The sequence below is a fragment of the Corvus moneduloides genome, chromosome W, assembly GCF_009650955.1.
Source record: "Corvus moneduloides isolate bCorMon1 chromosome W, bCorMon1.pri, whole genome shotgun sequence".
In the NCBI taxonomy this organism is placed as follows: Eukaryota; Metazoa; Chordata; class Aves; order Passeriformes; family Corvidae; genus Corvus; species Corvus moneduloides.
The window spans coordinates 5,481,550-5,495,775 of record NC_045510.1 but is presented as its reverse complement, the minus strand read 5'-3'; positions in this window follow the sequence as shown (position 1 = coordinate 5,495,775).

Sequence of the window (14,226 nt, the reverse complement as noted above, 5' to 3'; positions counted from 1 at the left end):
TGAGACTATTGATAAAGGGAAGGAATCTTGACCAAAGATCCTGTTTTTAACCTAAAGCTAACTCAAACCAGTCTTGAAGTTTGGACTTAGCCCAGGGGCATAAAGAACATGCGCAGGGAAGAAAGGTGAAAAGTTCAGGTTGAGGAAGACCCTTTACTTCATCTGAGGAAGGCTCTTATTTCATCTCGGAGACCCCTGCCCACGACCACCAGACAACACTGCGCAAATGCAACGCGGATGTAAATGACTTTTGGGCTCATTGTAATACAAAGCGAGGCTAGGCGGGGCTAGGCAATGAATATGTATAGGTGTATTGGGAAACTCAATGAATATGGAACTTGTAACTCGATAAATACCAAGTTGAATGCAGCTGTCGGCACACATGACTTTGGAGGAGCTATCCCCCATGCGTCCCAGCGCTGGAATAAACATACCTACTTTACTACTTATTCTAGTAGTGGAGTCTTTCCCGCTCATCATTTTGGCGAGCAGCCAGGAGAAACTCTGTCCGACCGCAGGATAGGCTGAGGAGTGGATGTCCTAGGCACGCCCCAGGGCTTTCCTGGAGGAACTCCACCCCTCGGCTCGCTCACTGCAGGGGATAGAGAACGACCTGCTGAAACTGCGAATAAACGGTATGTTTTGCATTTAGGGTGCCTGTAAGTCGTACGCGTGGCAAGGGCTGCTGGTAAGCCGCAAGGAGACGTCCCGCGCACAGCATAGTCCTTGTGAGGTTAAGGTGGGGCTTGCAAGCAACCGCCTACAGGAGCCGGCAGGGGGAATCGCCGACTGATAGAGCGGCTGCTAGCGATCCTGAGAGCGGATCGGGTGATTCCAGGTGGGTCCCGCCAGAACTTGTTACTGTGTTGGGAGAATATAAGCAGGACCCTGAAGTTATTACAAGTGAGTGTTGTGAATATTTTTGCTACTAGTAGCGGGTTTGAGTGTTGTTGTGTCGCTTATATGTCTGTGTGGATATTGGTTGTTGTTGGATTGCTTTTATGTGTATGTGGCTGTATATTAGCTCACCTATTCATTTGTAAATTGGAGACGTGCATGTTGCCATATGTTGTTTGAGTGTGTAGTACTGAAGCATTTGTTTGGGGTGGTGCTTGATTGTTGATTTTGGAATCGTGGCTAGGTGAGAGTTTAGAAGAACCCCTCCCCCTCAGTGGTTCGGTCTGGATTTGTGGGAATTTATAAATCCAATAGGACATTGGATAGAGAGGATAGGCGAACAAGTTCCTTTAGAGGGAATATACAGAACCTCTGCAGGAAGATTAGTGGCTTTAGACTGGGAACAACCAGCAGCAGAGGATTTAGGGTTTGAAAGAGTACGTGGAATAGCTTGTTTTTGTGGATGTATCCGAACTTTTTATTCAGCGGGAGGGTGGCATGTTGCATGGATATTAATACAGTGTAAAGTTTGTAAAAGGAGGTGGTACTGCTCTTCTGCCAGGCGGCAGAGCCTATGTTCTCAGTGCTATCAGGGGTACTCTAGTGAAGTTGATTTTGAGCCTGAGATTTTAAAAACTGTGGGTGGAAAGTCGCATTTGGTACCTGAGATTTGGGAGGTTCGGGAAGAAAACTGGGAAAGAACTGTGAGAGAGTGCGAAGAAAGGTTTGGGTGGAAGCGAGATAAAACTAGGAGATGGAGATAGAAGCAACAGTGGCTAAACAGGGAGGGAGGTCGTTGCCCCATCCCTCAGTAGTTATATGGTAGGAGTATAGCCCCGACTCTTTCCGTTCATGTGTCCTATCTGCACGAATGATAGAAGGGACTCCCTGCTTTGTGTGTGGGTATAAGAAGACTCCAGCCCCACACCAGCTGTGGGTTTTAGCTCAGTGCGGATTTTGTAGAAGTTGGGAGACATTACGATTCTATTTATTTAGCAGGCAGAGATCCGTGCCCAGAGTGCTGGGAAAGCAAGGAACATTTTGTTTTAAAACTTTTTTGTGGCAAGGAGCATCACATTCCTAAAATAATAGTGTGCTAGAAACAGATTGGGAGGAGGTAGGAAAGACTTTTGAAGAAGATTTCAAGTGGCAGCGAAGCAGGCTTGGCAGAAGGCATAGGAGAATTTATAAAGAGTGGCTCATACACTATACAGGTGACCCGAAGGGGGTGGCACAGTATTTGAGTGAACTGGAACTCTGAATAGGATGGGAACCAGACAGAGTAAGGAAATCCCCAGAGCAAGCCCACTTGGCTGTGTTTTGGCACATTGGAAAGAGATAGTAGGAGCTGGAGGCACAGAAAATAAAAGAACTCTTGTAAAATATTGCACCCAATGGTGGCCACTGTATAAATTAGAAAATGGAGCAAAGTGGCCACCTAATGGAACTCTAGATTATAATACCTTGCTGCACATGTTAAAGAAGATTGAAGAGGACCGGGGGATTTTACCCTAGCAGATCCACTGGTTATAATGAAGCTAGGGGAAAAGGAAAAAGAAATAGAATTTTTGGTTGATACAGGGGCAGCATATTCAGTTTTAAATAAAGCTTTAATGCCTGTGGGGGATGACTACATTGTGGTACATGGAGCAACTGGTCAATCTGAAAAAGCTTATTTTTGCAAGCTGTTGAAATATAAAATTGGGAAACAATGTGGTATTCATAAATTTTTATATTTACCCAATTCTCCAAAAGCGCTTTTAGGAAGAGATCTATTGGAACAATTACAAGCAACCATTATTTTTAGGAATGGGGAAATTATTCTGGAGGTAAATGACCAACAGTATGTGGAAATATTGAGCCTAATATTAACAACCAAAGACTCTGTAGAAGAAATTAGAGAAGAGATAACGAGTCAAGTGTTCCCAGGAGTCTGGGCCACAGATGTACCTGGGAGAGCCAAAAATGCAACCCCAACACAGATCAAACTCAAAGAGGGAAAACAACCAGTTAGAATTAAACAGTATCCCCTCAAAAGGGAAGACAGAGAAGGAATTAGCCCAATAATTTAAAAATTCTTACAGTTAGGGCTGTTAAAAGAGTGCCAGTCTGATTTTAACACTCCTATCTTGCCTGTCCGTAAACCTGATGGGTCGTACCGGGTGGTACAGGATTTACAGGCTGTTAACAAGATAACTGAGGATCTCTATCCTGTGGTAGCGAATCCTTACACTCTGTTAACATGCTTAACACCAGAGCTAACTTGGTTTACTGTTTTAGATCTAAAGGATGCCTTCTTTTGCCTCCCTCTCCATGAAGCCAGCCAGAAAATTTTTGCATTTGAATGGGAAAGCCCTAAGAGTGGGCGCAAAACCCAGCTCACATGGACGGTGTTGCCTCAGGGATTTAAGAACAGTCCCACCCTGTTTGGAGAACAACTTGCAAAAGGCATAGAGTCCTGAGAAGCCCCACCAGGAGAAGGGAAGCTATTGCAGTACGTGGATGACCTTTTAATAGCCACCCGAACAGAGGAAGCTTGCGTAGCCTGGATGGTAAGCCTCTTAAACTTCCTGGGACTCCAAGGGTACAGGGTATCCAAGAAAAAGGCTCAGGTGGTGAAACAGAAAGTGATCTATCTGGGCTATGAAGTCAGTGCCGGAAAATGAACTTTGGGGCGAGATCGCAAAGAAGCGATATGCCAAACCCCGAAACCCTAGACAGTGAAAGAGTTACGGACTTTTCTGGGGATGACAGGGTGGTGCAGACTGTGGATTTACAATTACGGGCTGCTCGTGAAACCACTATATGAGCTCATTACAAAGGAAAGCAGAGATCTCCAGTGGACAAAAGAGGCCATGCGAGCCTTCAGCCAGCTGAAGAATGCCCTCATGTCAGCTCCAGCTCTAGGACTTCCAGACGTGAGTAAGCCATTCTTTCTATTTTCCCATGAGAAACAAGGGATTGCCTTGGGAATACTAGCACAGGACCTGGGCCCGTACCAACGGGCAGATGCTTATTTCTCTAAGCAGCTAGATGCAGCAGCCAAAGGATGGCCTGGGTGCCTCAGAGCTGTTGCAGCAGTCGTGCTTAACATCCAAGAAGCACACAAATTCACCTTGGGTCAGAAAATAACTGCTGGTATCCCACATGGTGTCCACAGTGCTGGAAGTGAAAGGTAGGCACTGTCTCTTCCACAAAGGCTCCTGAAATATCAAGCCATCATGGTAGAACAAGATGATGTAGAAATAGTGGTAACTAACATTGTCAACCCAGCTTCCTTTCTCAGTGGAAATCAAGGGGAACCGGTACGCCATGATTGCCTGGAAACTATCAAAGCCACCTACTCCAGCTGCCCAGACCTGAAGGATACCCCTTTAAACGACGTAGAGACCTGGTTTACTGATGGGAGCAGCTATGTCATCAGTGGAAAGCGGCATGCTGGGTATGCAGTTACCACCTGCTGAGAGGTGATGGAATCCGGACCCCTGCCAACAAACACCTCTGTGCAGAAGGCTGAAATAATCGCCTTAACCCGTGCCTTAGAGATAGCAAAAGGAAAGAAAATAAACATCTATACAGACTCAAGGTATGCCTTTGGAGTTGTACACGCACATGGGGCCATTTGGAAAGAAAGAGGACTGTTAAATTTGCACAGAAAGAACATCAAACATGCACAAGAAATAATGCGGTTGTTAGAAGCAGTCCAGCTACCTGAGAAGGTAGCAATCATGCACATAAGGGCACATCAAAAGGTGAGCTCAGAATTGGAAGAAGGAAATGAACTGGCGGACAGAGAGGCAAAAGAAGCAGCAAAAGGTGAGGTAACGACAACTGGAGCCTTGATCCCAGATGGACAACTTTCCCTAGAGGGTAAGCCAACATATAATAAAAAGGACAAGAAATTGATTAAAGATGAAGGGGGAACATTCAACCAAGAGGGATGGGCTATCACTGCAGAAGGAAAATTGGTTATTCCCTCTCATTTGCTATGGTCACTAGTTAGAGAGGAGCACCAGAAAACACACTGGGGAACAAATGCCTTATATAACTACTTAATTGGGAAAATTATCACTAGAGATTTATACGAAACTGTTGTGCAGGTAACCCAACAGTGTAACCTTTGCCTCCAGACTAATCCCAAAAATACCCCCAAACCGAAAATGGGCCAAACTGGGAGAGGCCATGGGCCTGGACAGCAGTGGCAAATTGATTTTATGGAACTTCCAAGAAAAGGGGGGTATCGATATTTACTAGTGGTGACAGATACTTTTTCAGGATGGCCAGAAGCTTTTCCTATTAGAACCGCTAAGGCTCGAGAAGTAACCAAAGCATTACTACAAGAAATAATACTGTGCTTTGGAGTTCCAGCCACAATGTCCTCAGATAGGGGACCACATTTTATTTCAAGGGGGGTACAACAAACTAGCCGACATTTAGGCATAGACTGGGAACTCCACACTCCATACCACCCCCAGTCGAGTGGTCAAGTAGAGAAAATGAATCATTTGATTAAACAGCAAATTGTGAGATTAGGGCAAGAAGCTAACCTACCCTGGCTGCAATCTCTTCCACTTGCATTGTTACGAATTCAGACCAAGCCTAGAATTAAAGAAAAGCTAAGTCCCTTCGAAATACTTTATGGGAGACCATATGGGGTACAGAAAGGCATATCTACCCAAATAGGGGAAGAGACGCTAGCCACCTATATGATTGCTTTAGACAAACAGCTTAGAGAAATTGGAAAACATGTGTCTGGAACCCGAAGTCAAGGCTTGGACGGTCCTGTACATGACATTCAGCCTGGAGATTATGTATATGTTAAGTCTCTTACAGAAAAACTCTGGAACCACAGGGGGAAGGACCATTCCAGGTGCTTCTCACCACTTACACCGCGATTAAGATCAGAGAACAGAGTGCCTGGATTCACCATATTCGGGTAAAGAAGGCTCCAGAGGCCCCTTGGAAAGTGACCTCTGGTGATGATGAACTGAAATTGAAGTTTACCCGAACAAAATGAAAATGTTACAGTGGCACGCAAGTATAACCCAGAAAAGTGGTTTTTTAACAGATAATTGTAACCTCCAGTTGGGAAGTTATTCATAGGAGAGAAGACATATGGTCCCAAGCCTTTATGTGGTTTACTGGACTCATGGGGAAATATTCTGATTTAAAGGATTTAAACCTGCTGACTGTGGTCATGCACGGAAACCAAGTGTATACAAAGCAAGAATGGGAAAAACAAAAAACTTGGAAGCTTCAGGGAACTGTAGGAGAAGAAATCAAAATAGGATGCCGAATGATTAACAGAACTACTCAGAAAAAAGCAACCCAAATCAGTGTCTCAACTACTCCTACAAACATAATGAAATCTGTAGTCATTCAAGTGAAGTAGATTGTTGGTATAATTTTACATTAGTACAGACCGTTGAAGTAGTTTGTCTTTGGGCCCAGGACAGTAATAGGCTCTCATTCAAATTCCAGATAAATGTCATGGCTAGGCCTACTACAACCTACGCTGGCAATCGGATCCAAACCCAGGTCACATCACTTAAACCTGAACCAAAGATTTATGAGATTGGCCCTTATGTAGTGAGGAACACAGGCCAGCAATTACTGCTGTTTAATTGTTCCAGTTTGGCCAAATTTAGAAATATATCCTCTGAGAGAAGGCACAACTACCCCTCCCCCACCAGGTTCGGGAAAAATACATTTTCCTCGAAGGAAAGTGAAGGAGATAAAACTATTTATTTAACAAACACACGGGAAAGGAAAATAAGGCTAAATAATAAAATGTTTCGCTGTGGAGGAAAAACCTGGGAAAGTGTTAGAGTCCTTCCTTTGGTGTCCTCGGAGCTGGGGCTTGGGCTAGGGCCAGGGCCAGGCCCTCTGTGCCCGGTGGAAAGTCCTCCCGATGTGCTCTGATGTTAAAGCAATCAAGCAGTCCAGTAGAAAAGGGAGAAAATCCGAAATTCCAGAGAAGGAAAAATTCAAATCTCAGTCTCTCTCTGGAGAAAAAGCAGCTGAACCACTGGCCAAAAAAAAAAACTGTCCTGGGAGCAGCCAGCTGGGTGCTTCCTCCCTCCCCTGCCACAGCTGGGAAACAAATTGCTATCTGTGTGTGACCTTGAACAAGCTGCAAACTGCTTTGAGAAAGTTTTGCTCAGTTTTTTCCTTCCCCCTCTCAGGCTCAGTTTAGAGGCATAGAAATTAATTTCTGGGCATGGGCAGCGATATGGGATACACATCATAAGGTCACCCCAAGACATTAATCCAGAATGGTCTCTTAAGCGTGTAGAACTACTAATGCAAATTAATATTTCTGAGATCCAACCAGCCTGCTCCCCTTTAATGCAAGCATCCTTTGAAGGGTGGACAGCCTGGCTGCAGAAGCAAACACCCCAAAGGCAGAATGCGGAGAGACCTGACTGGCATGCTGGTAACAGGACTGGGAGTTATAAATGGAATTGATTCAGAGATACTGATGAATAAATTTGCCATGGCAACCAGTGACCTGACCAAATTAAAACAGCCCCTACAATCCTCCCTCTTAGCATTAGGAAACAGCCAGTGGCAAGTCTCAAAAATACTCCCAGACCTCACAAAAATCAGCAACCTGGACCACGAACTGATATTAAACACACTTGGCATAGCTCAGGACAATGTATCATTAGCCCGTAGCCGCATACAAGCTCAATTATGGATGCAGTCAACAGCTTCCTTAATTTTAAGAGAAGGAAATGAAGGTGTTTTCCCTATCGAAATCCAAGGAGCTGTTTGGAATAATGCTACTAAATTAGAAAGAAAGCTCCAATCCTGGTGGACCTTGGTAAATTTCACCTATGACCCAATGACTAATACAGCCACTGCCTTTGTGTTTACTATATGTAATGCCACAGTTTATGTAATTCATCCTATTCTTGCATTGGGACTAAACTATGAAGGAACAGTTTTTTACCCCTCTGAACACAAAGTATGGGCCCGGATGGTAGGAGAAAAATGGCAAACAGTAAATTTAGAATCTTGCATCACACGGGAACAAGAAGGATTTATCTGTGAAAGTAATACACTTGATGCCAGAGACATATGTCTTGATGCAGAACAAGGCATTTGTCACTTCGAGATCCACCCAGACACTTCACCAAAAACTGTACTTGTATATATTGGCCAAGGCTGTGTGTGCTTAAGAACTATCTGCACTTCTATGATGATAGATGACAGTAATATAAATGTAGCTGCCAGGAATCACTCTAATTTTTGTATTTGTAATTTGACCAAGATTGTTGGGTGTGACTTTTCGTATTTAGCACCGGTTGTGTCTCATCAATTGATAAGGTCTAACTACACCATATACCATAAATTGCTACCCACACCTATTGGGATGGACCTAACATTAGTAAACCAATTAGTGAAACATCAGGACCTAATTGAGATTTTAGAAGAAATCCGAAGAAATGGGAAAAAGACCTTAGTCACCATCCATCATGACACACAAGAAATCAGCAGAATCTTGCAAAGAGTAAAACAAGATGCAAGTCATAACTGGTGGGACGCGCTTTTTGGGTGGTCACCTACCACAACTGGTATCCTAAATACCTTGTGTCACCCCATAATTGTCTTATTAACCTTGGTTAGTGCCTGCCTTGTGCTGTCTATCATGTTGCTTATTTGGAACTATAGAGTACTAAAAAGGTTATCAGTTTTAACTACTTTGTCAAATGCACATGGAAAAGCATTAAGGGATGCTTACCGTAAATAATCATTAGGAAAAGAATTTATGTATTAGTAAAAGAATTTACTAACTCTTTAGAAAAGGGGGGACTGAATCAGGGGGATGGGGAAGCAGAGATTAAATGATTTACTAAGAATTGGTTTGTTAGAAGCAATGCATACAGCTTGCCCAACACTTATTGTACCTACCAAAGCAGGATGAGAAGATATGAGACTATTGATAAAGGGAAGGAATCTTGACCAAAGATCCTGTTTTTAACCTAAAGCTAACTCAAACCAGTCTTGAAGTTTGGACTTAGCCCAGGGGCATAAAGAACATGCGCAGGGAAGAAAGGTGAAAAGTTCAGGATGAGGAAGACCCTTTACTTCATCTGAGGAAGGCTATTTCATCTCGGAGACCCCTGCCCACGACCATCAGACAACACTACGCAAACGAAACGCGGATGTAAATGACTTTTGGGCTCATTGTAATACAAAGCGAGGCTAGGCGGGGCTAAGCAATGAATATGTATAGGCGTATTGGGAAACTCAATGAATATGGAACTTGTAACTCGATACATACCTACTTTACTACTTATTCTAGTAGTGGAGTCTTTCCCACTCATCACTATTAGAGAGCATCCAAAGGAGGACCATGAGAATGGTGAAAGGTCTAGAGGGGAAGCCGTATGAGGAGCAGCTGAGCTCACTTAGTCTGTTCAGTCTGGAGAAGAGGAGACTGAGGGGAGACCTCATTGCAGTTGTCATCCTCATGAGGGGAAGTGGAAGGGCAGGTGCCAATCTCTTTGCTCTCATGCCCAGTGACAGGACTCAAGGAAATGGCATGAAGCTGAGTCAGGGGCGGTTTAGGTTGGATATCAGGAAAAAGTTTTTTCACCCAGAGGGTAGTTGAGCACTGGAACAGGCTCCCCAGGGAAGTAGTCACAGCACCAAGCCTGACAGAGTTCAAGAAGTGTTTGGACAATGTAGTGGGTTGAACCTGAGTTGATGGATAGTCTTTTAGACTAATGACGCTTCTCACAATTTACATATTTAAACCGCATGGAAAGGCGGGATTTCCTTTTGTCCAAGCTCGCCTGCTGGAAGGTGGGGGGGCTCTGAGCCTCCAGGCCCCACCGGGCCGGGCCGGGGCCACTGCCCCTTCCCCCCTTTCCCAACACTGCGGCACGGACCCTGGGTCGCTGGGGGGGGACTGTCCCAGAGCCGCAGGCAGCTAAAACCAGCCATGGACTGCCACACAGCTAAACTCATCCAGCGCGGCTTCTGGGGACAGGCGGGTCCTTCTCCTCTCCATGCGAAGCCAGTGTAGTCAAGGGGAGCTGGCGTAGCCTCCTTTCTGCAGCCAGCACACTTCGTGCTGAACTGAAGAAGACACCATGCAGCCAGCAGCACAAAGGGAGCGAGGCTTTCTCTACCATAAAGCCTGAACAAGAACACTCTTCAACATGGAGGCTTCAGAGTCAGAGAGAAAGAGAAAGTGAGTCACGTGAGATGAAGCTGAAAATGGCAACGGGAGAAAAGAGGGCGGTGCTGCGATTCTCGCGCGTAGCTTAAAAACCTTCTTGCATGCCGTGGTAAGAAACTGTAATACCACAAACTGTTTGTCTCTTTAATCCATTTGAAGTACGTGGGGGGATGGAGGATCCACGTGTAGCCTGTGAAGATTGTGAAGAGTGCCTATGCCAGGCTATATAGAAGCAGTGAGAGGCTTTTAGAGACTTGTGGCGAAGAAAGCCTTTGTGTGCAGGCCAAAATAACTTATCCTTAAAAAGATTAATAACCCCATGTGATGGCCCATGTTTTGCAGTGTGAAGGAACTGCGAGATTTTTCATGGAAGAGATGTTCTACACCACAGCAGATTGATTGTTTCCGGGCGGGTCTGCTGTTGGTGGCAGTTTGGGAACCATGTGCAACTGAAGAAAACCTTTTTTTTCCCCTTAAGCATAAGAGAGAGACTTTTCAAGAACTGCAACACTGACTAACATCCCATGTTCTGTTATCCTTTGTGCGAGTTGGGTAAAAGGAGAGAAGTGCTGGAAAGGGGGGGGGGGGATTTGCTTTAATTTCTTGTTATTTCTCTTTACTTTTAATTCTATTAGTAATAAAACTCTTTCATTGTACTGCAACTGTTTAAGGTTTGTGCCTGCTTTGCTTTCTCCTAATTCTTATCTCACAGAAGGAAAATAAGTAAGTAATGAATATTTTGAACCAAAACCACTACACTTAATTGGTGTTTCTGCCCGGTTTCGAACTCAACCCGCTACATGCTCTCAAGCACATGGTGTGATTCTTGAGGTGTGTCATAGGTTAGCAAGCATAGTCCCGGAAGGGACGTCCTTGCTAAGGGGTGCTTACAGTTTCCTCTGGGACCTGATAGAACCTATCAGCTGGCCAGTTTGAATATGGACAATTCTCTAAACCACTTAAAGTTGTGACTGCCTCTGTGATCCACACTTAAGAATAGACAAACTCCCCCCCAAGCTCGCTCTCGTTTCCGGTGCTGGGACAGGTGGCTGCAGGCCCCGGGTGGGGGCCAGTGGGCCCGGCCAGGCCCTGCTTGGGCCAGGCCAGGCCGGGCCATGGCCATCCTGGAGTAAATGGAACTGTTCCAGCCATGGAACCCCCCCCACTGCCTTGCCGTGGGCAGCCGGAGCGGCTTGGCTCTCCCCCCTCTCCACTGCGATAAGAAAAATTCAACATTCCAGCTGCAAAGCTGCAAGGCCAAGGTGAGATTAACCCTTTTATTGCTTTGAAGAGCTGAAAACCTGAGGGAAGAGAGAGAGGAGATGCTTAAAGCTGAAATTCTGTCGTGAAGCTATGATATATCAGAGTATCCCATTGTAATTTCATGAAGATATGGGGGGTGGAGTGTTCAATTTGTAAGCAAAAGCACCTGTGCTGAGATAGGCAGATGCTGACGCAGCTGTAATTTCATGAGAAGTTTGGACAGGGAGAGATGCACCAGATGAGGACTTTTGCTCCAAACGGGAAAGGAGAAAACCTCAGTTCCTAGAGATGGACCAGATGAGGACTTTTGCTCCAAATGGGAAAGGAGAAAACCTCAGTTCCTAGAGATGCTCCAAGAGATAGTCCTAACAATGAAGATGAGGAAGACCCTTTGCTCCCAGGGAAGGAGAAGGGCCTCTGTCTTTTGTTTCTGAACGGCTCAACCTTAAAATTGTACCCCAAAAAACTTCAAGAGTGGAGCCTCGAAAGCAGTTGCGGGAAAAGCTGCAAGTCGGGGGAAGGGATTCACATACGAACAGAGACTCCTCTTCCTAAATGGACTGAACAATATTTGGAAGTGGGCGGCTGTCTTGTTGTGATAATGTTTTCATAGCATGAGCAAGAAGATACTTCTCTTTTTAAATGGACTGAACAAGGTTATTATGGAAGTGGTAAACAGACTGAACATCTTAAGGGTTGTCTTTTTACATTGTCAGTGGGAGAAGGGAGGAAAGTGACGGGAGGAGAGTTCTGAAGGTGGTATAATTTTTTTTTTTTCCCTCCTTTTAGGTCTGTTAATAAACTTCTTTACATTCTTTCAAGTTTGGTGCCTGCTTTGCATTTCTCCTAATTCTTATCTCACAGAAGATAAACAGTAATGAGTATTTTAGACCAAACCACTACACTAAATTGGTGTTTCTGCCCGGTTACAAACCCAACCCGTGACAAGGTGTCCTGTGCAGGGCCAGGAGTTGGACTTGGTGATCATAATGTGTCCCTTCCAACTCAGCATATTCTATGATTCTAAGTTAGAAGTTATAAAAACAACAGCTTATCCAAAAAGATTTTGAAGTGGAACCAACAGCAGCTGGACTGCTGAGGCTTTCGTGCTTCCTGGTGTTATACAGGGGATAGGGGACTGTGATGGAACAAGAACGATGAGCACTCCCACCATCAGCTAGGTAACCATCTTGCTCATAGGTGCACAAGTTGAGTTATGGGTTATAAGTTATGAAACTTTATGATTTATATGGCAAATAAGTAAATTCACGTGATAAACTAGTTTGTGCAAAGGGGATTGACCCCTTTTTTGTCAGGTTTGTTATATTTATTTTATAAGCTAATAAAATAAAACTTAATTTACAGAGTATGTTGTCCTGAAAATTTGAGAGATCCAGAGGGACCATGGCACACTGTGACAAGACATGGCTGCTCTAGGAGAAAATATTGCTGTGAAGATACAGCATGTCAATGCTCACATGCCCAAAACCCATGCCATTGAAGAACATCAAAACAAAAAAAAAACAGGTAGAGAAGACTGTCAAAATTGAAGTGGCTCAGGTGGACCTAAACTGGGAGCAGAAGGGTGAACTATTTGTAGCTCAATAGGCCCATGAAACATTGGGGAAGCTAGGGAGAAATGCAACACACAAATGGGAGAGAGGTGAACCTGACCATTGAGGCCTACACACAGGTCACTCATGAATATGAAACATGCACCACAATCAAGCAAGCCACATAAGTAAAGTCTCCCTGGAATACAGAGCAGTGGCTGGATTTTCAACATGGTGAGGCCTGGCAAATTGACTACATTGGACCACTGCCACGAACATGACGAAAGCAACTGCTACATACTCACCATGGTGGAAGCAACTACTGGTTGAATAAAAACATACCCTGTAAACCATGCCACTGCTCGAAACACCATCTTAGGTCTTGAAGAGCAATTTCTGTGTCAACATGCCACAGAAATGAGAGGGCACCCCCAAAAAGCTGAAGAGGTTGACAGGCCAGCTGAAGTGTCTCTGCACCAATGCACACAGCATGGGAAACAAATAAGAGGAGTTAGAAACCATGGTGCAATTAGAAAACTATGACCTAATTGCTATCACAGAAACATGGTGGGACAAATCACTCAACTGGAGCACTGCAATTGAGGGCTACAAGCTTTTCAGAAGAGATAGGCTGGGAAGGAGGGGCCAGGGTGTTGCCCTCTATGCTAAGGAATGGATGGATTGTCAAGAGCTGCCTCTGAAAAACAGCCACAAACAGGTTGAGAGCTTGTGGGTAAAAATCAAGGACGAGACCAACAAAGGACACCTTGTGGTTGGGGTCTACTATAGGCTGCCCAATCAAGGGGAGCCTGTTGACGAGGCCTTCTTGCTCCAGCTACAGGAAACATCACACTTGCAGGCTCATGTCCTGATGGGGAATTTCAACCACCCTGACATGTGCTGGGAAAGTAATACAGTTGGCTGTAAGCAATCCAGGAAACTCCTGGAGTGTGTAGAGGACAACTTCCTGGCCCAGGCATTAGACAAACCAACCAGAGGTGAGGCATTACTGGACCTGGTACTCAGAAATGCAGATGAGCTCATTAAAGGAGTTAAGATTGGAGGCAGCCTGGGCTGTAGCAACAGTGCCCTGGTTGAGCTTGTGATCTAAAGGAGTGTGAGGCTGGCGAGAAGCAAAGTTAGGATCCTGAACTTTGGAAGAGTGAACTCCCAGATGTTTAAGGAGTCGGTGAATGAGATCCCCTGGGAAACTGTCTTTAAGGACAGAGGGGCTGACTAGAGCTGGCAGCTCTTAAAGGCCACTTTTCTCAGAGGAAAAGAGCTCTCATCATGGTGTGTAGGAAATTGAGCAAGGCAGGT